Source organism: Hibiscus syriacus, unplaced genomic scaffold, assembly GCF_006381635.1.
Source record: "Hibiscus syriacus cultivar Baekdansim isolate YM2019G1 unplaced genomic scaffold, ASM638163v2 tig00109945_pilon, whole genome shotgun sequence".
Classification (NCBI taxonomy): Eukaryota; Viridiplantae; Streptophyta; class Magnoliopsida; order Malvales; family Malvaceae; genus Hibiscus; species Hibiscus syriacus.
In genome coordinates this window covers 1,108,269-1,134,900 of record NW_024062535.1, presented here as the reverse complement: position 1 = coordinate 1,134,900, position 26,632 = coordinate 1,108,269, and positions in this window count along the sequence as shown.

Genomic DNA, 26,632 nt, shown 5'->3' with positions numbered 1-26,632 from the left:
CGAAACTCAAAGAAGACATGATTTCCCTAGAAAGCTTGGACACCGAGAGGATATTCTTAGTTATCTTAGGCTAATTACAAAATATCATTCAACATCAATGCTTGTGAGTGAGTAGAAAAGAAAGCATTACCAACAATGAAAAACTAGAAAGAAAGAAAGCTTAAAGAACTTTTTTATTCAATAGATAAAACCAAATCACTTTACAATGAAGTAAATGTACTCCATATATAGAACTGTAAAGACCATGTAGCTTGCTTACTTCAGCAGCTACGTAACTGTCTAACAATCCTAACAACTTCACACCAGCCTAACCACCTAGTGCAATCAATTGAGCAATCAGCTTTTGATATGTGTACAATTATAACTGTCACTCAATGCTACTATATTCAACACATATTAACGACTTTATGAGTATTTAGCTTCAAGATTTATTAAGATCATTAAGAAGAACCTGTTATAGTCTGAGTGTCTTTGAAGGTCAAAAAATTTCATCTTTAGAGCTTAATTTCCAAGCAACTAACCTAAACTAAATTTGTTTACTACACCATCCTATTCGTAAAAATTATGATCATCACTGAATGTACTCAACAAAAGTGTTGTCTAATTAGTTTCACAACTTTATATGCGAACGTTAGTTAATTTTGTCAGCTCCTATATATACCTCAATGCATTGTCCTTGTATCTCTTGTAACATGAGGAGAAGGTTCGATCCTACAAGAATATGGGTGTACCATTCAGGTGTAATCTCTGAAGCTTTACTAGGGTTATTGTTTTTCAATGGTTCAATCTTGTCACTAGTCAATGACTATAAGAATAGTCTATTATATTCATTTAACTTTAAAAAGAATTTTTTTCATTGCTTATAGTCTGAAATGAGTAGTGTTTATTCAATTAGAACTTTAAAAACATCATATAAACAAAAAAAAGATAGAAAAACAAATTCAATCAAAACATGTTGCTTTCATGCAAAGTGCAACTAAGCTACACAGAGGCGAGCAATAAATTCATATAATGATTCCAAATAGCTCACTGTTGTCCATTTGATGTTAGGGCACTTGCTTTAATCGAAGGCTACATCTAGAGCTTTGATGCCCGATTTGGGTTAGCCATCCACTGCTTAACCAATTCACCAGTTAACGTAGCATTATTAACAAACATCTCTATCTCTTTCATCAAAAGACCACAATTCCCTGTAGAATGCCCATGTGTTAAGTGTATAAAAATACTATATTTACTACCCTGTTACCCATAATTATTGCTAGATTTATGTTCAATTTAGTTGCATTATTAGTTATTCATGCATAATTTCATAGTTTCCTTAATCGGTAAGTTTGATATTACATTTTGATTGGCTTTTGTGGAAAATACACTACTAGTGTATGTTAATTTGTGCAAATTAGGGATTACCTTGGCAAGCAAGAATCACTGTGGCATTAGAAGCCGATTTCTAAAGTTTTGTCCAACCAATTTTCGTTATTGACTGGATAAATCCACCATATTTAAGATAAGCATAAAAGAAAGGGATACGTCCTAGAAATCTAGAAATCCATGCAGAGTTTTAAGTCGATATGAAAGTCAGATTTGTTGAGAGTTTTAGGATAAATATAAAATAGATTGATTCAATTTTTTATTCCAACTAAAAATCGTCTTCATCAACAATTAATTTGACTTAATCATCTTCTATAAATAACCATCAAATCATAGATTACAAGGGTGACCGACGAGAGAGAAAGCTAAAGAATGACCATATTTTTATTCATTGTTTATTTTTAATTTATGTTTGGGGTTTTTTTATCTTGTATTTTTCTTCTACACCCAAGCATGAACTAAACCAACTTGGCTTGGGTTATTGGGTTTTTGTGGTTGTAAAAATGTTTAGATTTGTTTGAGTTCTTTGATTGTGGTTTAAACTCAAAGTTTGTTCAGCCTTGGTTCTAATTTGATTTCGAGTGAATTGTGAAACGATCTCGAGAATTATCCATTTATCTAATAACGGGAGAGTTAGATTCATGAAACAAATGAGCATGGTCTTCATTTTAACGAACATTGTTGAAGGTTAGTCCATCTTAGGGATAAGATTCATATTTCAACTGCTAAAAGGAGTGCAAGATCGATTGTTGTTTACCCATGGTTAACGCAGGGATGTATCACCAAGGCATGCATAATTGACCAATTGTTTAAGTTAGGGATAACAAGAAGGCATTGAAGAACGCTTCACCGAGCTTTGGAGGGAGGGACCCAGTTGCTACAGCAATTGAATCATTCTCAGTTTTCACGAGAATCAAGTTTCCTCGGCAATCAATTGCTCAGACTATTCATATAATCAACACACCAAAACTCACGATTACCCGACTTGCTCTCTTATTTGATCACAATATTCTTTTATTAGTTTTCACATTTATTTTATTCATTTATTTAACTCTATTATCACCAATTAATTCCTTTTTATAGTGCAAAGAGTTAAAACATGGAGTTACACCAATCCCTGTGGAGTCCATATCTATTCTATATTATAAAATGTGACATGTATACTTGCACAAATTGTGAAGCACTCAAATAATGCAACAATTTTTTTGGCGCCATTGTCTTATTACTATTATTCTATTATTATTTTTTGTTTTCTTTCTTTTTGGATTCAAGGAGCTTACAATTTGTGATTTTGCATCTGTATATGACTAGGTTGTACCAATATCACCAGAATATCCATTTGAACCCAAAATCGAGTGAGCTTTTCATAGAGGAAGACACGAACAACGAGAAGCAATGGGAGACCAACTCATTGATCCAATAAGCGACCGTAATGTTATTGGCAAGCAGATAACTGAAGCAATAGGTGGATGAGCTTTAGTATAATGACTTGTTCAAGTAAGGAACAAGCCCATTCGAGACTACTTAGAGGAAGATCTCAATGGTATCAATCCAAGAGTTGTCACACCTTAAATAGAAGCCACCTACTTCGAAATAAAGCAAGTATTGTTTAATATGATCAACACAATTGGTCAATTTGGTGGTTTGACAATAGAAGTTGCAAGAAAACATCTCAAATCATTCCTGGAAATTTGCAACACATTCAACAACAAGGAGTTCATGAGGATGTCCTAAGGCTGAAATTATTCCCCTATTTATTGAGAGATGGGGAAAATTATGGTAGAATAGTATCCCATCCAGATCTCTAGAATCTTAGACGGATTTATGTCGTGATTTCCTTTCTAGATTTCGTTTTACAAATATGACTGATAAATTGCGTAACGATTTTACTTCTTTTTGGCAGGCAAATGATGAATCCATGTACAAGGCTTGGGAGTCATACAAACAGCTTTTATGCAAATGTCCCATGCATGTATCCTAGTATGAACACAAGTGATGATGTTATACAACTCACTAAATACACCGACAAAGATAATGCTTGATGCTTTAGAAAATGGCATGCTCCTCGACAAGTCATCGGAGAAAGCAATGAAGATTCTAAATCGTCTTTCTAAGAATGAGTATCAGTTCCCAAATACACGAAAAGGAGGAGTCAGACGTAATGCCTTGATAAATGAGCTTAATTTAATGGACACTATCTCTGCACGATTGTCTACCTTAACTAACCTGGTTAAGAATATGCAGCGACCAAATAATCCATAGGAGATCAAGGTAGTAAATTCCTTTTGCGAGATATGTAATGATAATGTTTTGAGTGTCTACAAAACCCATAATCTAGCTTCTATGTTAGAAACTACAACCGTAACAACAACGTGATGTCTAGCACGTACACTCTAACTTGAAGGGAGCACCCTAATTTCTCATGGAGTAACCCAAACAACGCCCTCAATCATAACAATTAGAATTCACAAGCATTGGGATCCCAGTAGAACATGCCAAAGCAACATACACCACAACAGTAATCAACACCACCTAGTTCTTTGGAAAATACACTCAAATAGTTTATGTTAAAAACTAAATCTTAAATGGTTGAGAATAGTATTTTCATGAAAAGAACTAACGATTTCATTAATAGGATTGAGATGATACTGCAGAACCAAGAGGCAACTTTGAAATCTTTGGAGACACTTGTCGGACCACTTGCCCAGAATTTGAACACAAGACCATTAGACGGTTTACTCGATGATATTGAGGTCACAAAGGGAGTATTCCACGAGTAGTGTAAGGTAATCACCACCCGGAGTGGATGAAAGCTAACTGAAACCCTTGTACAACCCATGGGAAGAACTTTACCAGCAAAACAGATCTCTGTCCAAGAAGATACATCCAACAACATTGCCCCAATCAATATTGATAAATCAAATGATGCCTGAGTAAGTCCACATGCCTCAGTAATTCCAAATACAACGAAAAATCTACCAATCAAATTCCAAACAGATGGGAAGAATGAGGAGTTTCAAATTCCACCACCAATCTCTCAGAGGATGAAAATAAAAAAAACAAGAATACCAGTTTGAGAAATTCTTAGACATCTTGAAGCAAGTTCACATCAACTTGTTTGTTGAGGCGATCAAGAAAATATTGAACTACGCTAATCTCCTTAAGGACATTGTCTGTAAGAGAATGAGGCTAGGAGAGTTTGAAACAATCGCTATAATAGAGGTATGGATGGCCATATTGCACAACCGAATGCCACCCAAACTAAAAGATCCCAATAGTTTCACAATACCATGTGCAATCGAAAATCACTACGTCGAGAAAGTGTTATATGAACTTGGATCGAGCATAAACTTATGCCTAAATCTATGTTCAAAAGATTGGGTATAAGAAAGGCAAGAGTTACGACAATTATGCTACAACTTGTAGGTAGATCCTATGTACAAACAGAGGTAAAAATTGAAGATATACTAGTAAGAGTTGATAAATTTATTTTTCCTACTAACTTCATTGTTTTGGATTGTGAAGCAGATGAGTTCGCAACTATTATCCTTTGAAGACCATTCCTAGCAATGGTAAAAACCTTAATTGATGTCGAAAGGGGAGAACTTATTATGAGAGTGAATGACCAGAAAGTCAAACTGAATGTTTTACCAACCTTAAACCATGCTAATAATCCAGAAGAATGCCAAGTCATTCACACCACCACCGAATTCAATTTTAAAGTAGATGAGAAATGACATCGCAATTCTATTGTCGTAGAGAAAATTGAAGAACCAGAAGTTGGATAGCAAGATGAAGCCCAGTGGATAGTAAATCGACTGAGTAAATATTTTGGATCATTAGAATACTCAAGTAAGGAAGGTAAACTCAGAAAATCATCTATTGATAAACCTCCCATGTTAGAATTGAAACCATTGCTAGACAATTAGTACTTCCATTCAATTTTCGATTAACACTTTTTTCAAGAAAACTGAAATCGAGATGGTCTGGGCCATTCGAGGCAGTCAAACCTTTCTCTTTTGACGCCATAATAATCATGTCCACCATCAAAGGACATGAGTTTAAATTCAACGGATAATGATTAAAGTTCTACACCGACGCCCATGTTGAGCGTGACAAGGGAACAATTACTCTCGGAGAAGCATGAATATGCTATCCTTTAGTATTTTTTTTTTATTTTTCTTCTCTTTTATTTTTATTTTTTTATTTATTCAAAATTTATTTTGAAGTTTAATTTCCACTATTATTTAGTTTAGTCCTTTTATGCTCAAGTTAGTTTCTCATTTTATGTTTTGTTCAAGAAAAAGAGGAGTTTCATTCAAGAAGAGAGTTCATCCCAAATTAGTACCCTTGTTTCCCTCTAATATCCTTTGTCTCACACCTTCTTCGAACACTTTCAATTTTCGAAAAATGATTTCGCACCAGATAAACTAAAAGATTCCACAACCGCGAGCCAACAAGCAAATCAAATAAATGGCTCAAAGGACACTCATCAATGAAGGTGATGACCTTTCTGACTAATTGATAACTCTGTAAAAAGACTATATTTTGGGTCTTTTTACTTAAGTTATTGATTGTCCAAAAGCCATTGACATAACATTTTACTTGCATATAGTTGATTTTAGGACATATTTTCATGTGGTTGATAAGTTTTACCGAGGCAAAGTTTATTTGATTAAACTGATGCTGCTGATTAGAAAGGATGTTTGTTGATTGTGATGATGTAGGAAATGACTGAGGAATAATTTATTTGTCGAGACAAATTAATTTTCTAGGGCCAGTGGAATAGAATATGACGACAACGAGTAATAAATTTTCTTACCAATGCGAGTTTTATCTCGCCAGTCTGACGTAGTATGAAACAAAATTGATGATGTCACATGACCAGCTGTCCAATCTACCTCACGTGCAATCATGCCTTCATCAAGGAATTTGACACCACCGTAAACTGCTAAGTTATTCACAAAAAGGGTTTAACTTCAAGGGTATTTAGGGAATTTTCAATGGCACTAAACCCTTGAAATTCCCACTTTAAATAGCCCATTATAACTCTTCATAAGGTGTTCAGAATCAAATAAAGAAAATACCTTAGGCTTGGAAAAAGGTGACCGTGGCGTCTTTTTTTCCACCGTTACCCACTCATTCGTCTTTGGTACCCTCCGTAGTCAGGCTTCGTCGGGGCGACAGCTAGGCCCTTAAGAGAGGCTGGTGCATTGGAGCAGTCATGGTGGTGGTCTGATGTCACAACAAAGATCTGTTTGGGAATGTTTCCTTATTTCTTCTTAATTTTTGATTTACTTGAAGTGGCTTGTACTTAAAGTTTAAATTCATGGATGATATTTGCTACACCATGGACTGTTTTACTTGGTGTTGGTTATAGTTTTGATGAAACGTTAATTTTTTCTTTTATTATAAAGAAGTTTACTTATGCTTAACATTATTTTGTTCATCATTTTAATATTTTGCCTTGACACTATAAGAGCTTCGAGAGATTGTCCAGTGCCTAGACAGAACATTCCTAGATTTTGTAAGAGCTTTTAAGTGTTTGTTATTCTTCTAGGAATAAATTCCTAAATTTGAGAGAATTAGGGAAGATCTATGTGAACAATGGGACTGATCCGGGATGGTGAGGTTCTAATCCGCTTTAGAGATAAGGAGAGGGTTTCATTCGACAAAAAGGGCTAGTTACTTGAGTAGGATAGGTAACGAATATAGTTTACGCTGAGGGGCATTATCGTAAAAATAGATTGACAAACCAAGGGTTGTAGTTCACACCGAGTAGTATTGCTGTAGCAACCGTCCTTGAATACTCTAGTAATCTTGTCGGGCAACTTAAGTATAGCTCACCAATTCAATCTAGACACAGGATAATTTTTCATCTTAGCAAAGCCAACCCAGGTGCTCCGTTAGAAGTCTGATTGTGTGAGGTTGCCAATTTATTTATAGAGTTTTGACAACTTTTATTTGTTTACCTTTTCATATTTTTTGCCTCGACAAAACTTTTCTGCTCACTTCACTTTATAATTTTTCTTGCCTCGGCCATACTTTTTTCGATCTGTTCATACCATTTTCCACCATATATTTTTCTTGTTTATATCATTAGACTTAGATACTTAGTATTAGTTAGTGACACCTATTCCTAGCTGTAGCAATCTTTTAAAATCCCTCCAATTCATGTGGAGACGATACTCACTCACTACTATATTACTTGCATTGATTGTGTACACTTGCACAGATTTACTTGTCTTAGCATATACATTTACAAGCGATCAAGTTTTTGACGCCGTTGCTGGGAATTGGAAATTGGTGTTTTTAAAAGTTTTGTTATAGACTTATCTTATTTCTTTATTATTATATTTTTATTTTTTTTATTGATTTATTCGCTATTTTTGTTTACCCTTTTCTGGTGTTGTGCAATTGCATAACTTGTAGAAGTCCCAAGGAACCATTATTTCATTTTGAACCTGAGATCGAAAAAAATTTCTGTCAAAGAAGATATGTTCAAAGAGCTCAAAAATCTATATACGAACTTCAAAATGAAGTGGTGGAACCTGAAGAATTAAATGCCACGGAAAATAAAAATGCGAAGAATATTGTAGGACCAGGAACTATTAGAGATCACTTAGCTCCCACCTTGGATGGCCTTAAGCCAGCTATTGTAGCTCTCAAGATTCAGGCAGACCACTTCGAGCTCAAAAATGTTATGTTCGACATGTTGGACTTGATTGGACAGTTTGGTGGTGCTCCTCATGAGGATGCAAGGCAACATGTTCGAGCTTTTTTGGAGGTCTGTGACTCCTTTCGACAGCAAGGTTTGCATGAAGATGTGCTAAAATTGAAGTTATTTCCATATTCTTTGAAAGATCACGCAAGGGCATGGCTGAATGGATTGCCTTCCGACTCGATAAGGTTTTGGGTTTATTTGTTTAAACAATATTTGCTATGGCATAATCCATCCAATATGAACAACCATCTCAGGAATGCCATAGCATCTTTTTTCCAAGGCTTTTAAGAGTCTATGTATGAGTGTTGGGATCGATACAAAAGTTTACTTCGTAACTGCACCAATCATTGATTCCACAACTGAACTCAAGTTGTGATGTTCTACAATAGAGTTAACGCCACTCTCATGATGTTGGATGCCTTGGTGAATGGTACTTTACTTGACAAATCACCCAAGAAATCCTTTGATATCCTTGATAGGATAGCCAATAATGATTATCAATTACCATCTATAAGGCTTAGAAATAGAAGGAAAGTGTCTGGGGTATTTGAACTTGACGTCAAGGATTCAATGTCAGCCCAACCTTCTGTCATAACAAATATGTTGAAAATTTTGCAGCGTTCTAACGAGGTGATGGAAGTCAAGCTAACCAACTCAGCATGTAATTTTTACCACACCAATCATCATGAAAGTGAATGCCCAAAAAATAAGGAGTCCATCAATTTTGTGGGCAATTTTAATATAAGCAAAAATAACCTCTACTCTAGTACATACAATCATGGATGGTGACAACATCCAAATATTTCTTGGGATAATCAAGGGACCAACAACAACCATGCATACAACCTTAACATGCAACAACAAATTATTTCTGAACCTACAAATTTTCAGCATCAACGGATGCCCTGCAAAATATTAACAAGGGTTCAAAATCTTCCTCAAATTCTAATTCCCTCGAAGATTCACTGTAAGATTTATGGCCTTGACAAAAGATTTCATGACTTCAACTAAGGCCTTGCTGCACGAACTCTCTTCATGCATTGAGGACAATGTATCTCTCAAGTTTAGGGGATGTGTTATACTTCATACTTAGTTTTTTCATTTTTTATAATAATTGGTTGAAATATTTGTTGTCATGGCATGATTTTCATTAGGATAGTTGTTGGAAAAAAATGATGATGCACAATGATGAAAGCAAATTTTATTGCCTAGGACAAAATTATTTTACATGACTGTTGAAGGCTAGAACCTACCTTAGGTCTTGATTCTTTGTGACTTTTTGAACACGATTGTATGTTTTCTCAACTTAAGGTTATTAGAAAAGTTTTAGGAAAGAACTTTTTGCGCATCATGGTATTAAATGTTTAAAAGGCTAAATTGAACTCCTTAATATTTTGAATTGTGTTGAATTACAAATAAATGCATCGACATAACTATAGAGGGACACTCCTCTTTGTTATGGCATGACCTGGAAAAATCCCTTAAATAAATGGTTGCCTCGGCATAGGAGTGAATGAAAGTAGTCACGGGATGACTCTACCTGAATAGCTCGGGGATGCTAGGTATGGTCCCTTTTACTTAGAGAGTGGGATGGTAGTGTAATGAGCTGACTCCCCCTGAAGTATGTTTTAAAAAAGAAAAAAAGTTGAAGTTACATGTTCAAAAAATAGGAGTGGAACTATTCTTGATGAATAATTTGATGCCTTGGCAAAATATAAGCGCTTATGAGTTTTCTATCTGCGTTAAAGCATAGACTGATATACAATCACACACACACACTGACAAAGAATTTTGACCTAGGAAAGGTACTTAACTTCTCGTACAGTCTACCATGTCAAGGCTAAAATTTTTGCTGAGGACTGAAATTCTAAACCACATGAATGTCCTAATTTTTTGCTTTGCCATGACAATTTATTCCTCTACTGCTTATTATCCATTGCTTGAGGACAATCAATAGGTTAAGTTTGGGGGTGTGATAACTTCTTTAAAAGACTATATTTTAGGTCTTTTTACTTAAGTTATTGATTGTCTAAAACCCATTTACATAGCATTTTAACTACATATAGTTGTATTTAGGACATATTTTCATGTGGTGGATAAATTTTACCTAGGCAAAGTTTATTTGATTAAACTGATGCTGTTGATGAGAAAGGTTGTTTGTTGATTGTGATGATGTAGGAAATGACTAAGGAAGAATTTATTTATCGAGACAAATTAATTTGCTAGGGCCAATGGAATAGAAGACGACGACAGTGAGGAACAAATATTTTTTCCAATGCAAGTTTTTTCTCGCCACTCTGACGTAGTACGATACAAAATTGCTGATGTCACATGGCTAGCTATTCAATCTACCTCATGTGCAATCATGCCCTCATCAAGGAATTTGAGACCACCGTAAATAGCTACGTTATTCACAAAAAGGGTTTAACTTTAAGGGTATTTAGGGAATTTCCCACTATAAATATTCCATTATAACCCTTCATAAGGTGTTCATAATAATACAGAGAAAATACCCTAGGCTTGGAAAATCACAGTCGTGGCATCTTTTTTTTCCACCGTTCCCCACTTTTCTGTCCTTAGTGCCTTCCATAGCCAGCTTCATCGAGGCAGCGGCCAGGCTGTCGAGAGAGGCTGGTGCGTTGGAGCAGTTATGGTGGTGGTCTGATGTCACGACAGATCTCTGTTTGGGACTGTTTCTTCATTTCTTATTAATTTATGATTTAATTGGAGGGGCTTGTACTTAAAGTTTAAATTCTTAGATGATATTTGGCACACCATGTACTGTTTTACTTGGTGTTGGTTATGGTTTGGATGAAACATTGTTTTATGCTTTTATTATGAAGAAGTTTGTTTATGCTTAACATTGTTTTGTTCATCGTTTTAATATTTTTCCTTGACACTGTAAGAGCTTTGAGAGATTGCCTAGTGCCTAGACAAAACATTCCTAGATTTTGTAAGATCTTTCGAGAGATTACTATTCCTCTAGGAATAGATGCCTAAATTCAAGAGAATTAGGGAAGATCTACGTGAACAACGGGATTGAATCGTGATGGTGAGGTTCTAATCCTCCTTAGAGATAAGAAGAGGGTTTTATTTGACTAAAAGGGGTAGTTAATTGAGTAGGATAGGCAACGAATGCAGTTTATGCTCTGGGGTATTGCCACAACAAAAGTTTGACAAACCAAGGGTTGTAGTTCACATCGAGTAGTATTCATGTAGTAACCGTCCTTGAATACTCTAGTAATCCTGTCAGGTAGCTTAAGTATAACTCACCAATTTATTCTAGACATAGGATAATTTTTCATCTTAGCAAAGCCAACCCAAGTGCTTCGTTAGAAGTCTGATTGTGTGAGGTTGCCAGTTTATTTATAGAGTTTTGACAACTTTTATTTGTTTACCTTTCATATTTTTCTTGCCTCGACAAAACTTTTTTGTCACTTCACTTTACAATTTTTCTTGCCTTGGCCATACTTTTTTCGACCTAATCATACCATTTGCCACTGCATATTTTCCTTGTTTATACCATTAGTCTTAAATACTTAGGATTAGTTAGTGACACATATTCCTAGTTGTACTAATCTTTTAGAAGCCCTCCAATCCCTGTGGAGATGATACTCACTCACTACTATATTACTTGCATCGATTGTGTACACTTGCACAGATTTTCTTGCTTTAGCATATACATTTACAAGCGATCACTAACCCATTCGTTTTACATGCAATGAGGACAATGCTCCTCTTGAGTTTGGGGTGTTGTTCATTTTGTCATATTGCACTTATTATGTCATTTTTGTGTTTTTCATTGTTTGTATCATTCATTCAAGCTTTCCTTGAAATTTACGTTCTGTGACATTTAGACAGACAAACAATGGTTGAGCCTTTGTACTTACCTATGATGAGATAATTGCTGATATCATTTTAATGTCGAGAATCTTTGGACTTAGATATAATTTAAGATTACCTTAATGATTCTTGTGATGTTATAATTGTTTACCAAATGTCGTGTTTGGTTGACTTGTATGTATTTTGGCGAATACTTTATTATTATGCATGTTTTTGTTTAAGTTACATGTGAATTTCTAGAGGTGCCTAACTGGCTTTAGCCGAATAAATTGCCATATCAACTTTTTAGCTCTATAAAAATCAGTTGCTAAAGCAAGTTCAATACGCTTAGTGAATACTAAGTATGAAATATAGTAGTGAATAGCATGAGTAAATGAAAGTCTTCATGGGATAACTCTACCTAAAAGGCTAGGGGGTTCATTGTTGACAACATCTTACACTCAAGTACTCACAGGTAATTGTGATAAGCTGAAACTCTAGTTAAGCTAAATAATAATTGTTGTGACATCTTTTACCTTACTAACTACTTTGATAATTATGATATTCTCTGCAAATAACCATAGTGGCAAACCGTATCGACTAAGAGCACACACATATATGAGCATCATAAGTTGATTTGAGTTGATTTTTAGTTGTCTTGAGGTTTGAAGTTGATTGGTAGAAAATTCCTAAGATTATGAGGTAACAGGTGCAAAGCAAGTGTAAGAGTGATATTTTCTAATTGCTATGAGAAAGTGGATGTCATACATTACTTGAGGACAAGCAATAGTTTGAGCTTGATGGAGTGTTAAGTGTATAAAAGTACTATATTTAATACCATTTTACCACAATTATTACAAGATTTAGGTTCGGTTTAGTTGTATTATTAGTTATTAATGCATAATTTCATAGTTTCCTTCACCCATTAAGTTTGATATTACATATTGGTTGGCTTTTGTGGAAAATACACTGTTGGTGTGTGTTAATTTATGTAGATTAGGGATTACCTTGGCAAGCAGGAATTGTCATGACATTGGAAGTTGATTTATTAAGGGTTTGTCAAGACGATTATCGATGTTGACTGGATAAATCCACCTCATTCAAGATAAGCACAAAGAGAAAGGGATAAGTTCCATAAATATGAAAATCCATGCAGAGTTTTAAGTAGATATGGAAGTCATATTTGCAAAGAGTTTTAGGATAAAGAAAAAGAGATTATTCTCTTTTTTATTCCAACTAAAACTCATCTTCATCAAAAATTAATTCGACCTAATAATCTCCTATAAATAACTAGCAAATCAAAACTTGCAAGGATGGGCATCCATAGAGAAAAACTAAGGGCTGAGTGCACTTCTTCTTCCTCGTTTCTTTTCAATTTATGTTTGGTAATTTTTTATCTTGTATTTTTCTTCTACACCCAGCCATGAACTAAACTAAATTGACTTGTGTTATTGGGTTTTTTTTTGTGGTTGTAAAAGTGTTTGGATTTGTTTAAGCTCTTTGATTGTGGTTTAAATTTAAAGTTTTTTCATTATTGGTTCTTAATTTGATTTTGAGTGAATTGGGAGAGTATCTCGAGAATTATCCATTTATCTAATATTGGGAGTATTAGATTTATGAAACGAATGAGCATGATCTTCATTCTAATGAATTTTGGTGAATGTTAATCTATCTTAAGGGTATGATTCGAATTTCAGTGGCTAAAAGGAGTGCAAGCTTGGTTGTTGTTCACCCATGGTTAACGTAAGGATGCATCACCTAGGCATGCATAATATAGCAGTTGTTCGAGTTGGGGATAACAAGAAGGCATTGAAGAACGTTTCACCAAGCTTTGAAGGGAGGAACCCAGTTTCTACGGCAATTGAATCATTCTCAGTTTCCTAGCAATCAATAGCTCAGACTATTCATACAGTCAACACACCACAACTCACGATAACTCAAATCATTTTCGAATATAATAAACGAATATTAAAAGAATGTAATTATGATTACAATTATTTTCATGTTTATTAATTTGGAATATTTTAATTTAAAATAATTAAATTCATATTTAATTAATTTAGAATTAAAAACCATAATAGTTACGGTAACTGATATAAAAGGTTAAGATAGGTCTAGTAGCCATTTTAAGCCTTTTAGATGAAATATCTCAAAATAGTTTTTGAGATAAGAAATTTGCTCTCAACTTTTCAACTTTTCAACTAGGTGAACAAAGTAGAGGGTGAGACGGTTTTCGTGGAGGCTTACGATTCGATCAACTCGAGACTGTTGTTGTCTTGCTATTTTTCAAGGAATCCAATGTAAGTAATCGTATCACATCCTTCTGATTTTGGTAATTTTTACTTGGATCATTAGAGAAATCATCGAAATAATTTTTCACTGTACCATGTAGTGCACCAACAATTCTAATAATGACATCAAAACCACTTGTGCAATCCAAATTTGGGTTAAATACTTGGTTGATGAGACATGTATGAGATGGATGTTTTATTTTCCTATTTTTTACGAATATGTAATATGTTATACGTTTTGATACAGTTAAACGTGCTCCGTGATTGGTTGCATTATAAAGACTGATATTGAATATATCACAATATATGTGGTGTGATATGAGTGATCAAAATAGAATTTGTCCTTCCTACATAATATGAAATATATCACAAGCCACTTGATTAAATGAGACTAGAAATGCATGGCCATGCTCGAATAAGTTGATATGAGATATCACAAATTATTAGTTTATCGTAGTCTACTGTAGATATCAAGAAATAAAATATGGGCTATACAAGTGTGACTATTCTAAGACATGTGCCTAATCTAGATATAAAGGGCAAAAGGATAAAATGCATAAAAGAGTTAGTTACAAAGATGTTATATCGAATCTTGACTTCCTGTAGCTTAAGTGACAATGATATATTGCTAGATGTCACTCATTGTTTGTAATATTAGAATGGTTCTAATGATTACTACTAACGTTATAGGAACCTACAGGGTCACACCCTAGGGTTGAAATGAGCAAATATTAAACGTATTTTTAATGAACAATTTATTGTTCGTGTATATAGAATATAATTAAAGTTAATATATATTTGATATATATATTTGAATTATCTCAAATATAATAAATGAATATTAAAAGAATGTAATTATGATTACAATTATTTTAATTTTAATTAATTTAGAATATTTTAATTTAAAATAATTAAATTCATATTTAATTAATTTAGAATTAAAAAACCCTAATAGTTAGGGTAACTGATATAAAAGGTTAAGATAGGTCTAGTAGCCATTTTAAGCATTTTAAACGAAATATCTCAAAATAGTTTTTGAGATAAGAAATTTGCTATCAATTTTTCAACTAGGTGAACAAAGTAGCGGATAAGATGATTTTCGTGGAGGCTTACGATTCGAGATACTTGCAACTACTGGTGTCTTGGTCTTTTTCAAGGAACCCAATGTAAGTAATTGTATCACATCCTTATGATTTTGGTATTTTGTACTTGGATCACTGGAGAAATCGCCGAATTAATTTTTTGTTGCACCATGGAGTGCGCCGAGAATTCCAATAGTGGCATCAAAACCACTTGTGCGATCCGAATTTGGGTTAAATACTTGGTTGATGCGATATGTATGAGATTGATGTTTGATTTTCCTATTTTCGACGAATATGTAATATGTCTGTTTCTTATTCAACGGCTGTCACAATTAATATATTAATCTCGTTAAACAAGTTATTACAATCGTTGATTAATTGTTAATCAAAAGTTTGATGTACGATTTTGATGTTCGTATGTTAATTATTAACATGATGAACAATGGGTATGTGATAGCAAATCGCTTTTGGTAGACGAACAATGGTTATTCCATTGTGAAAAACTTTGGGTTTTAAAAAATCCCAGGAACACGATTTTATTGATAAATGTTATCAAATCGTGAGGTGTTTTTTTGTAGAAGTAAGTAGGCTCTTATCGATTATTAATAATCAACTTGTAAGGGAATATGTATGATATGTTTCATTTGCATGGTGTTTGACATGCATGGTTATAGGCCCTTTAAGAACAATGGTTGTAAATCTTTGAAAATACTACAACACACATTTCTTGTATACGTCCCCGTACACGAGTCACAGATGTCACATGACTTTTAAAACATTTTTGTACTTGAAAACCCGTAAAATTTTGTCTCTTTAAATAAATAATTTAATAATGTAGTTTATAAAACATTCTTCAACTACTAATGTATAAAATAATGTTTAAAGATCCATCAAACAATAGTTTAAGTGAAACATAATATAATACTACAACCAAATACCAAGTATCTTATTAGAGCATCACAACATATCTAAGTACAAGCTAACTAGTAATATCAAAATAAATATCTAGAGATGTCATATTGTTACTGATGAGGTAATCCTTGATTGATGATATCAGCTGCACTCCTTAGTCCAATTATACCTAATTACCTACACGTGAAACCATCACACACTAAGTATTCACTTTGTGAGGCATAGTAATAAAAATGAGGTGTAACCAAAACATAAGTATATCATAAAATATCAAAATATGAATTTAATTGTATAAATCATAATAATATATAAAACTAGCTTGGTAAACCAAGTTTCTTTCACAACCTACGAAATAATATTTATTATGCCTAGCATACCCATCAGTCAGCATTTTCCAAAATATCCATTTATTGCCCAATGTATACCAAATGAGAATACAAGGTACATGAGTTGCACATAAGTGCTAAACGAAAGCATATGTTATCCAGTGACAACAACACTATACTAACATAATGAAATGGTAATTCACAAACTCATTATGAATACCAGGGATACACACATAGTGCCAAAAGCACACAAAATACTGATACAAAAATGCAACATGTGTGTTAAACAAAATCAATCGATAACCATCATACACAAAGTATGTCAAAATGAACCTACGACTCTCAGTGTACATACAATAGGCCTTTAAATCAAATTCGCATATTAAAAATTAATTCTGAAATATCGATTGCTGTTAAAATAATATAAAAGTTCATCCATCTATTTTAGGGCAATTCATACCCTAAAATTTTTAGAAAAATCATTTTCATAGACTTTATGAAAATATTTCAAAATACGGTATATCATGCCTTTATAAAAACATTCGAGGTTGGCTCATCGCAAGTCATCCTCATATCATATAAGTAGATAATAAATGCTATCACCTGGTATGCCTCACTAATATGCCTTACTAATATGCCTTACTAATATGTCGTACTAACGAAATCCAATTATTCTTTAACTTTTTCCTTGCCTTTCGCTTTGCTCAGATCAGATCACGATCTACACAAGCATCCATACAAAGTATATACAATTATAAAATACAATGGTAGTATCCTTACTAACATGTTTACAAAATAATAATACTCAAAAGTACTATTATTTTCGAATTCTTTTAAAATGCATTTTAACTTTACCTTTTTATTCAATATAGGCCCTAGTCATAAATTCTTCAATCAAACCCAATTAAGCCCAATAAAATTCCATCATTTAACTTCCAGCTCAATACCTCAACAATACCATAATTACCACTTAAGCCACTAACTTTATCAATATTCACCATTTTGTACTTAAACTTTGCCAACTTTCCAAAATGACATAATTTCACATTCCAAATTCAATTTCAGCCCTCAAATAGTAATTTATAATAATTTATACCAATTATTAAGTAATTACATAGTCATTCAATAACTTTTCAAAATTATTGAATAGGTCCCTCAACTTTTAAAAAATTACAAAATGACCCAAAATTTTTCTAAGGTTTGTATAACCTTCCAAATATCATTTCTAATCCATGAAAATTTTTCCACAATTTTCCCAACTTATTTCCTCATGGATGAATGCTTTAGGGGTATATTTTTCATGATTTTTACTTGATTCAAGTATAAAACCAATCTCTATTCAACATTTCAAGACCTCTAGAATCAAACCCATGACTTATTTTTATCAAAATACATCAAAATATGCTTATATAGCCATGTACAAGTGATTTTCATCAACAATCATGCTTGTATATGATTCTACAACCTAAAAAAATCAAAATTATTCATCAATTTCACAAACCCTAATGTGAACACAAACCCTAGAATTTGATATCTTTCAACACAAACCAAATTAGCAAGCAATAATGGTACCAAATGATAGAGTTTTTTTTAATAGAACAATTTTCTATTTGATGGCTTCACCAAAAATCCAAAGAAAATGGCTCAAAGATTGAAAAGAAACTTTTTCATACCTTAGGTCATGGGGAGCACGAAATGGAGCTTAAAAATGGCAAATGTTTCCTGAAATTTTCATGTAATTTCATGTTAATTTAACCTTTATTTATTCTTAAATGAATAAAATATCATTTAATGAAAAATGTCCATTTTCCCATTAATGAAACTTGATAATTATCATCCAAACAAGCCACATCAACCTTATCATCTTTCACAAGTCAAAGATGAACAAATTATTTTACCCTTTTACAATTTTACCAATCAACTTTCCAAAAATTACAATCTTGCCACTTTGATCCAACATTCCAAATTAAACATGGAAATAAATCCTCAAATCCAATGATCCATATTATTTTCCATCATTTTAACATGTGGAAATAATATTTTTAAGCCTAATTTATCATCCTTCAATTTTCCCAATATTTCTATTCGATCCAATTTATCGATTTCTTACAAGACTTTAACCATTTCTAGTTTTCAACATAAATTCTAGATAATTCAATAAAACCCCACTCTTAAGAGTAAACAATCCATTTATTGAATAAAAATTATTTTTGGTAAAATTAAAACTTAGGTCCCTAATCTTTTCTAATTTTATACTTTAGACATTAAACTTTCAAAACTTACATTTTGGTTACTAACCAAAATGTAGGGTATTACAAATACGGTCTGAGTGTCGTGCTTCTCTACACTTATGTTGTATTTCGGTTCTCATCTTTCTCACTCGTATGTAAAACAAGTTTTTAAAATTGTAATCCTATGAGGATTCAAATGAGCAGAAGAATGGATTGACCTAAAGAAGGGAAGATGCTTGAGAAGCAGTCTTAGTTTTAGGATTCTCGGTTCTCCTATTGGCTTGGGATGGACCACCTTAGTTATTATTATTTTTTGGGCTATAACCATTGGATCATATTTTCTGCTTATATCTATCATGTATGTAATACGATGAATAATATGTTACCATGCTATTGTTATAATGAATATTGATGAGATCAATAAGGGCCTAATATTAAAATAAACTATGATGAGATAATTATGTAAATCCCTTGTTATAATCTAAGCTTTCTTAACCATTAAATATTTACCCTCGTTAAGACTTCGATCGATATCATATGGGTTTTGGAAAAGCGATGGTACATGAATATATCTTGTTTAAATGTGAAGAATAAACAAATGATATTCACCAGTTAAAATATTGGTAATTAATTGGCTATGTTATTGTAATATGATTAGAAACCTAGAGGTTAATTATTTTGATGAATCATGAGATGATTTGAACAAGAGTTGTTCACCAAATGGAGAAGTTGCATGGGATGTAATTAGTAAGGTGTTACTTACCTAAATAACCAGTCTTCTAAAAGAAAAGCCAAATTTGATTTAGGAAAAGGGTAAAATATGGATCTTTATTCACTAGAAAAACCTTCAAGATGTTTTTTTGAAATTAAAATAATAGGGTTTTTAATTTTGAATAAAATAGTGGGAGTAATTTATAATTAAAGTCATATTTTATAATTTTTAAGCTCGGTAAATTTACTTATATTGTATATTTCCATTGTTGTAGACTTAATTGAAAAAAAACTTTCATTGTGATTGATCCTTTAGAAGGATAAGCTGAATGGCTTGAACTTCCTTGACTAGTTTCGTAATTTTAGAATTGTTCTCAAACAGTTAAGGAAGGAATATGTCATTAAAGAATCCATTCCTATTGAATCGACAACTAATGCTCCTAGAGCTGAAAAACAAAAGTTTAAGAAACACATGGATGACATGTTAGATGTTGGATGTCTTATGCTTGCCACCATGACCCCTAAGCTCCAGAAGTAATATGAGGAAATGGATACATATGCGATAATTCAAAATCTCAAGGAATTATAAGAGGGGCAAGCACATCAAGAGAGGTACGAGACCTCTAAAGCTCTATTTCAATGTAAAATGAGTGAGGGGTCTCCTGTAGGGGCCCATGTCATCAAGATGATGGGATATATCCAAACGTTGGAGAAACTAGGATTTCCACTCAAGGATGAATTGGCCACTGATGTCATCCTGTAACCATTGTTGGATAGCTTCAACCAATTTGTCCTTAATTTCAATATGAATAAAATTAACAAGACTTTTCCACAATTACTTGGCATGTTACAAACTGCTAAAGGTGACATGAAAAAGGTTTGACCTAAGCCCATTCTGATGGTTCGCATGGACAAAGGAAAGGGAAATAATAAAACAATAGCTAAGTCTAAGAGTAATGGCAAGACCAAGCCAAAGGAAATGATGCATTGAAACCAAAGGAGAAGTTAGAAATGAAGGAAAATGTTTCCACAGTGACAAGACCAGACACTGGAAAAGAAACTGCCATGTTTACCTTGAAGAGGTCAAAAAGACAAAAGTAATCAGGACGTTTGTTACAGGTATTTATGTTATTGTTGTTAATTTGTCAACATGTACTTCTTGGTTATCAAATACCATTTGTTGTTCTCATATTTGTACTTTTGTACAGGGATTGCAAAAGAGAATGAATATGGCTAAAAGAGACGTGGATCTATGAGTGGGAAATGGAGGAAGAGTTGTTGCATTAGCTCTATGGACATATATTTTATCTTTGCCTAGTGGGCTTGATTTAAATTTAGAGGATTGTTATTTTGTGCCTAGTTTGACTAAAAACATTATTTCTATTTCTTGTTTGGACAAGATTGGTTTTGAGATAATTATAAAGAATAGTTGTCGTTCGTTTTATATCGATATTGGTTTCTATGGTTTGTCACAATTAGTTAATGATCTTTATATTTTGGATCAAGATAATACAATTTATAAAATAAATATGAAAATATCAAAGACAAATGACTCAAATCAAACTTATCTTTGGCACTGCCATTTAGGCCATATAAGTGAGAAACACATATCAAAGCTCCATTAAGATGGATTTTTAAATTCATTTGTTTTCAAGAAATATGATGTATGCAAATCCCGCTTGTTGGGAAAATGACTAAGGCTCCCTTTAATGGTAAAGTTTAACGAGCAAGTGATTTAACGGGATTAATACATAGAGATGTATGCGGGTCAATGAATACACAAGGCAGAGGTGGATTCCAATGCTTCATTACATTCACTGATGACTTTAGTTGGTATGGGTATATTTACCTTATTCACAATAAATATGAAGCACTTGAAAAGTTTAAGGAATTCAAAAATGAAATATAAAATCAATTAGGAAAGAGTATTAAGGCACTTCGATCGGATTGAGGTACAGATTGCCTCATAGCTTACACCACCTGGTACACCACAGTGGAATGGGGTTTTTAGAGGAGGAATCAAACATCATTAGACATGGTTTGATTGATGATGAGTCACAGTGATCTTCCTACTTATTTATGGAGATATGAACTCAAAATAACTACTTTGACACAAAATCGTGTTTCGTCTAAATTGGTTCAAAATACACCATATGAGATGTGAATTAGGAAGCAGCTTAGTATGTCTTTTATGAAGATTTAGGGTTGTGAAGCTCATGTCAAATGTCATGTCTACAAAGCTTGAACCTAAATCTCATAAGTCTATATTTTTTTGGATATCCTAGAGAAACTAAAGGATATTATCTCTTAAACCCTAACGAGAACAAAGTGTTTGTTGCTCAAACGAGATTTTTTCTCAAAAGAGAATTTCTCTCAAAGAAAGGGAAGGGAAAAAATATTGAACTTGGAGAAGTTCAAGAACAACATATCAATGAACCAGAGGTTGAACAGGTTCCACAAGTTGTTAAGGAACAATCAACAAATTTAGAAACACAACCACTGCGAAGATCCACAAGAGAATGCCATGTACCTGAGAGATATGGTTTTCTCATTACCACTTCAAGAGGTCAAACATATAGGGTGTAAATGGGTTTTGAATAAGAAAATCGACATGGATGGTAATGTACAAACATACAAGGGGTGATTAACCGCTAAATATTTTTGACAAGTTCATGGTATAGACTATGACGAAACTTTATCCTCTGTAGCAATGTTTAAGTCCATTCGGATCTTCCTTGCAATATTTTCATTCCATGATTATGAATAAAATGAACGTGAAAACCTCTTTCCTTAATGGAAAAACTTATAGAGGATGTGTATATTACACAACCAAAAGGTTTTGTCACTTTAGGAAATGTTGCAAAGGTTTGTAAGCTACAAAAATTGATTTATGGAAAGCATGCTTCTCGAAGCTGAAATCTTTGTTTCAATGATGTAATCAAAGAGTATGGTTTTATCATAAAGAAGATGATCCTTGTGTTTACAAAAAATTCTAGTGGGAGCATCGTTTGTTTCTAAATCTTGGGTTTAAATGACATACTCATCATCTTGGGTGTAAACGTCATACTCATCATATGAAATGATATACTTACGTTATAGTCTGTTAAGACTTGGTTAGGTAGTTATTTTTCTACTAAATATTTGGGTGAGATAATATATATCTTAGGAGTTAAGATTTATATAGATATACCAAGACGAATCCTAGGTCTAAGTGCATATATAGATAAAGTGTTGAAAAGGTTCAACAAGGAAGATTCCAAGAAAGGGTTTTTGCCTATGAGACATGTTATATCTCTCTCGAAGGAAATATGTCCTTCAACTTCATAAGAGAGAGAATGAATGAATGAGATCCCATATGCTTCGGCTATTGGTTCAATCATGTATGTCATGATATGCACTTGACCAGATGTATCATATACTTTAAGGATGTTGAGTCGGTATAATATAAATCATAGTGAAAGTCATTGGGTTGTAGTTAAAAATATCCTTAAGTACTAAAGAAGATCTAAGGATACATTTCTTGTGTATGGGGATGAAGAAGAGCTCAGTGTAAAAGGTTACACTGATGCTAGCTTCCAAACTGACAATGATGACTCACAATAGCAATCGAGTTTTGTGTTTTGTCTTAATGGAGGTGCTTTGAGCTAGAAAGTTCAAAACAAGACACAATAGCTGATTCTACAATAGAGGCTGAATACATTGCAACCAGTGAAGCGACAAAAGAGGCTATTTTCATCAAAAAGTTCATATATGAACTAGGGGTTATTCCCATTATATCAGATGCTATAAAACTCTATTTTAATAACAATGGATCCATTGAACAAGTAAAGGAAGCCAGATCTCATTAATGATCCAGCATATTATTAGGCGTTTTTATCTCATCTGAGATATCACAGATCGAGGATATGTGAAGATATGCAGAGTACGCATGAATGACAATATTATTGAACCTATGACAAAGCCTTTGACACATCAGAAGCATGATCATCACACTGAGTCACTCTATATTAGATATGTGAGTGATTGATCTTAGTGCTAGTGGGAGATTGTTAGAGTATGCCCAAAGACCAATCATGAGATAATTGCAATGGTACTTTTATTTACCAGTTTTTGAATAAAGGCATTGCCATTATTTACTTCAGTTATATTTCTATGTCTCAAATAAATTGAAAGATAATAAAATCCATATAATAATATGATTTTTATTAAATATTCTTAGTTGAGTATTATTATGGGCATGGACAATAATAATACGTTTAAAGCTAACATGTTGTTGATTGATGACAAAGAGTTGTCATTGATATAGAGATGTCAGAATCATTGCATGAATATATTGTTAGAGAACGACAAATTGGAATGACCCATTATGAGCATATATGTTGAATTATTTTGTGACAGTCACAACACTGCTCATGGTGATGACTATATGTATGATTTTCAGACTTAAGATCATTACTATTTCAATATATACTATCTCAATATATATTGTTGTATGTTTTGATACAGTTAGACGTCCTTCATGATTGGTTGCACTATAAAGACTGATATTGAACATATCACAATATATGTGGTGTATTGTGAATGATAAAATTAGGATTTTCCCTTCCTACATAATAGGAAATATATTACAGTCCGCTTGATTGAGTGAGACTAGAAATGCATGGCCATGCTTGAATAATTTTATATGTGATATCACAAATTATTTGTTTATTGTAGTCTACTCTAGATATCAAGAAATAAAAGATGGTCTATACAAGTATGACTATTCCAAGACTTGTGCCTATTCTAGACATAAGGGACAAAAGGATAAAATGCATAAAAGAGTTGGTCACGAAGATGTTATATCGAATCTTGACTTCTTGTAGATTAAGTGACAATGATATATTGTTAGATGTAACTATTGTTTGTAATATTAAAATGATTCTAATGATTACTACTAATATTACAGGAATCTACAAGGTCACACCCTATGGTTGAAATGAGCAAATATTAAATGAATTTTAAATTTACAATTTATTGTACGTGTGTGTAGAATATAAATTAAAGTTAATATATATTTGATATATATATTTTAATTATTCCAAATATAATAAACGAATATTAAACTAATGTAACTATGATTACAATTATTTTAATGTTTATTAATTTGGAATATTTTAATTTAGAATAATTAAATTCAAATTTAATTAATTTAGAATGAAAAACCCTAATAGTTAGGTAACCGATATAAAAGGTTAAGATAGGTCTAGCAACCGTTTTAAGCCTCTTAGACAAAATATCTCAAAATAATTTTTGAGATAAGAAATTTTCTCTCAACTTTTCAACTGGGTGAACTGAGTAAAGGTTGAGACGGTTTTTACGGAGACTTACGATTCGACTAACTTATGACTGCTATTATCTTACTGTTTTTCAAGGAACCCAATGTAAGTAATCGTATCACTTCCTCTCGATTTCGGTATTTTGTACTTGGATCGCTAAAGAAACCATCAAATTATTTTTTCACTGCGCCATGTCGTGCGTCGATGATTCCAACAAAGTTCTTCCCCTTCTTCTGTAGAAACATATTTTCCTTTGGCCAATGCATCTATTCTATCCATCATCATAGACATTTCCTCTGTTATATCTCTTATTTATTATTTTTCTTTGTCGAATATGTGATCTTTAGGTGTATAACTATCCACTATTCTCGGAGCTTCTCCATGATGCCTTCTCTTAGCTGTATCATGGTCTACTAGATCATGAAACCCTGTGTCCATTATCAAAACCTTCTAATTGATGATCACTCACAAGTCGACACCTTTGTTTATTTCATGATCAAATGATACAAAAAAGAAAAGCACAAAGAAAAGAAGTTAGCGCGAACAAGATAATAAAAAAACACGCAACTACATTAATATAAATGCAAACGCAAAGGTACAAATGTGGGATACAATTAGAGTTAATCCCAATGATTAATATCATAGAAAAAGTTTAATTAGAGTTCTAAGTCTTCTCCTTAAAATTAGTCCATTTTACAAACATGCATTCGATTGAGCACTTTGTCCAAAGTACATCGATGCTTCATTCTAGTGCTTCTTTCTCAAAGACTCGATCTCTCAAGTGCTCCATGATCCTTTGAGCATGTGTAGAGGCATCCTTAAAAGTATGAATCACCTCAGATGATGTCCCTTTGACACCTTTTGTAACACACATTTGTTGTATACTTTCCCGTACACGAGTCACAAATGTTACATGATCTTTAATTTAATAATAATAAAACATTCATTAACTTTTAATATGTAAACCAATCTTAAAATTCAATCATATTATATTTTTTACATCATTATAAGTCGATTACTTTTCAAAGCATTTTCCTAGGTATAGCTTGCCAATAAAATACATCAAAAGTAGTGCCAATACGGAATTCACAAACTCGTTATGAATTATGTGGGGTTGAACACATAGTGCCAATACGGAAGTTTATAAACTAATTATGAATTTCATGAGGTTGCACACATAGTGCCAATACGGAATTTCATAAACTCATTATGAATTACGTGAGGTTGCACACAGAGTTCCAATACGAAAATTCATAAACTCATTATGAATTTCTTGAGGTTGCACATATAGTGCCAATACGAAAATTCATAAACTCATTATGAATTTCTTGAGGTTGCACACACAGTTCCCATTCGGTAATTGCAATACATACATTAAGCATAATGCATCTATGCCTATCGTAACATATAAGTACAAAATAAATGCACTCACCTGGTATGCCTCAATAGGATGCCTTATTGATGTCCGACTAATCGAAAACTTTATCTTTGCCCTTTTTCTTGCTTGACTCAAGAGCTTGATTTTGATCTACACAAGCATCCATAATTACACATATAATACAAATGTTAGTACACTTTCTAACATTTATACTTCTAATAATACTCAAAAGTACTATTATTTCCAAATTCTATTAAATTTCATCCTATCTTAACATTTCAGACTGACTGGTATCAGAACCCCTCCTATGGTATCGATACTTTTATACTATGTCAGTCATCTTTTTTTCTCAAATTTAAACTTATAGTATCGACACTGTTCTTCAAGTACCGATACCCTTACCCATATTTTTCAGTTTCCATTTCAATTTTTACCCAAATTTCATTTAATTCTCTTACTTTTACCTCCA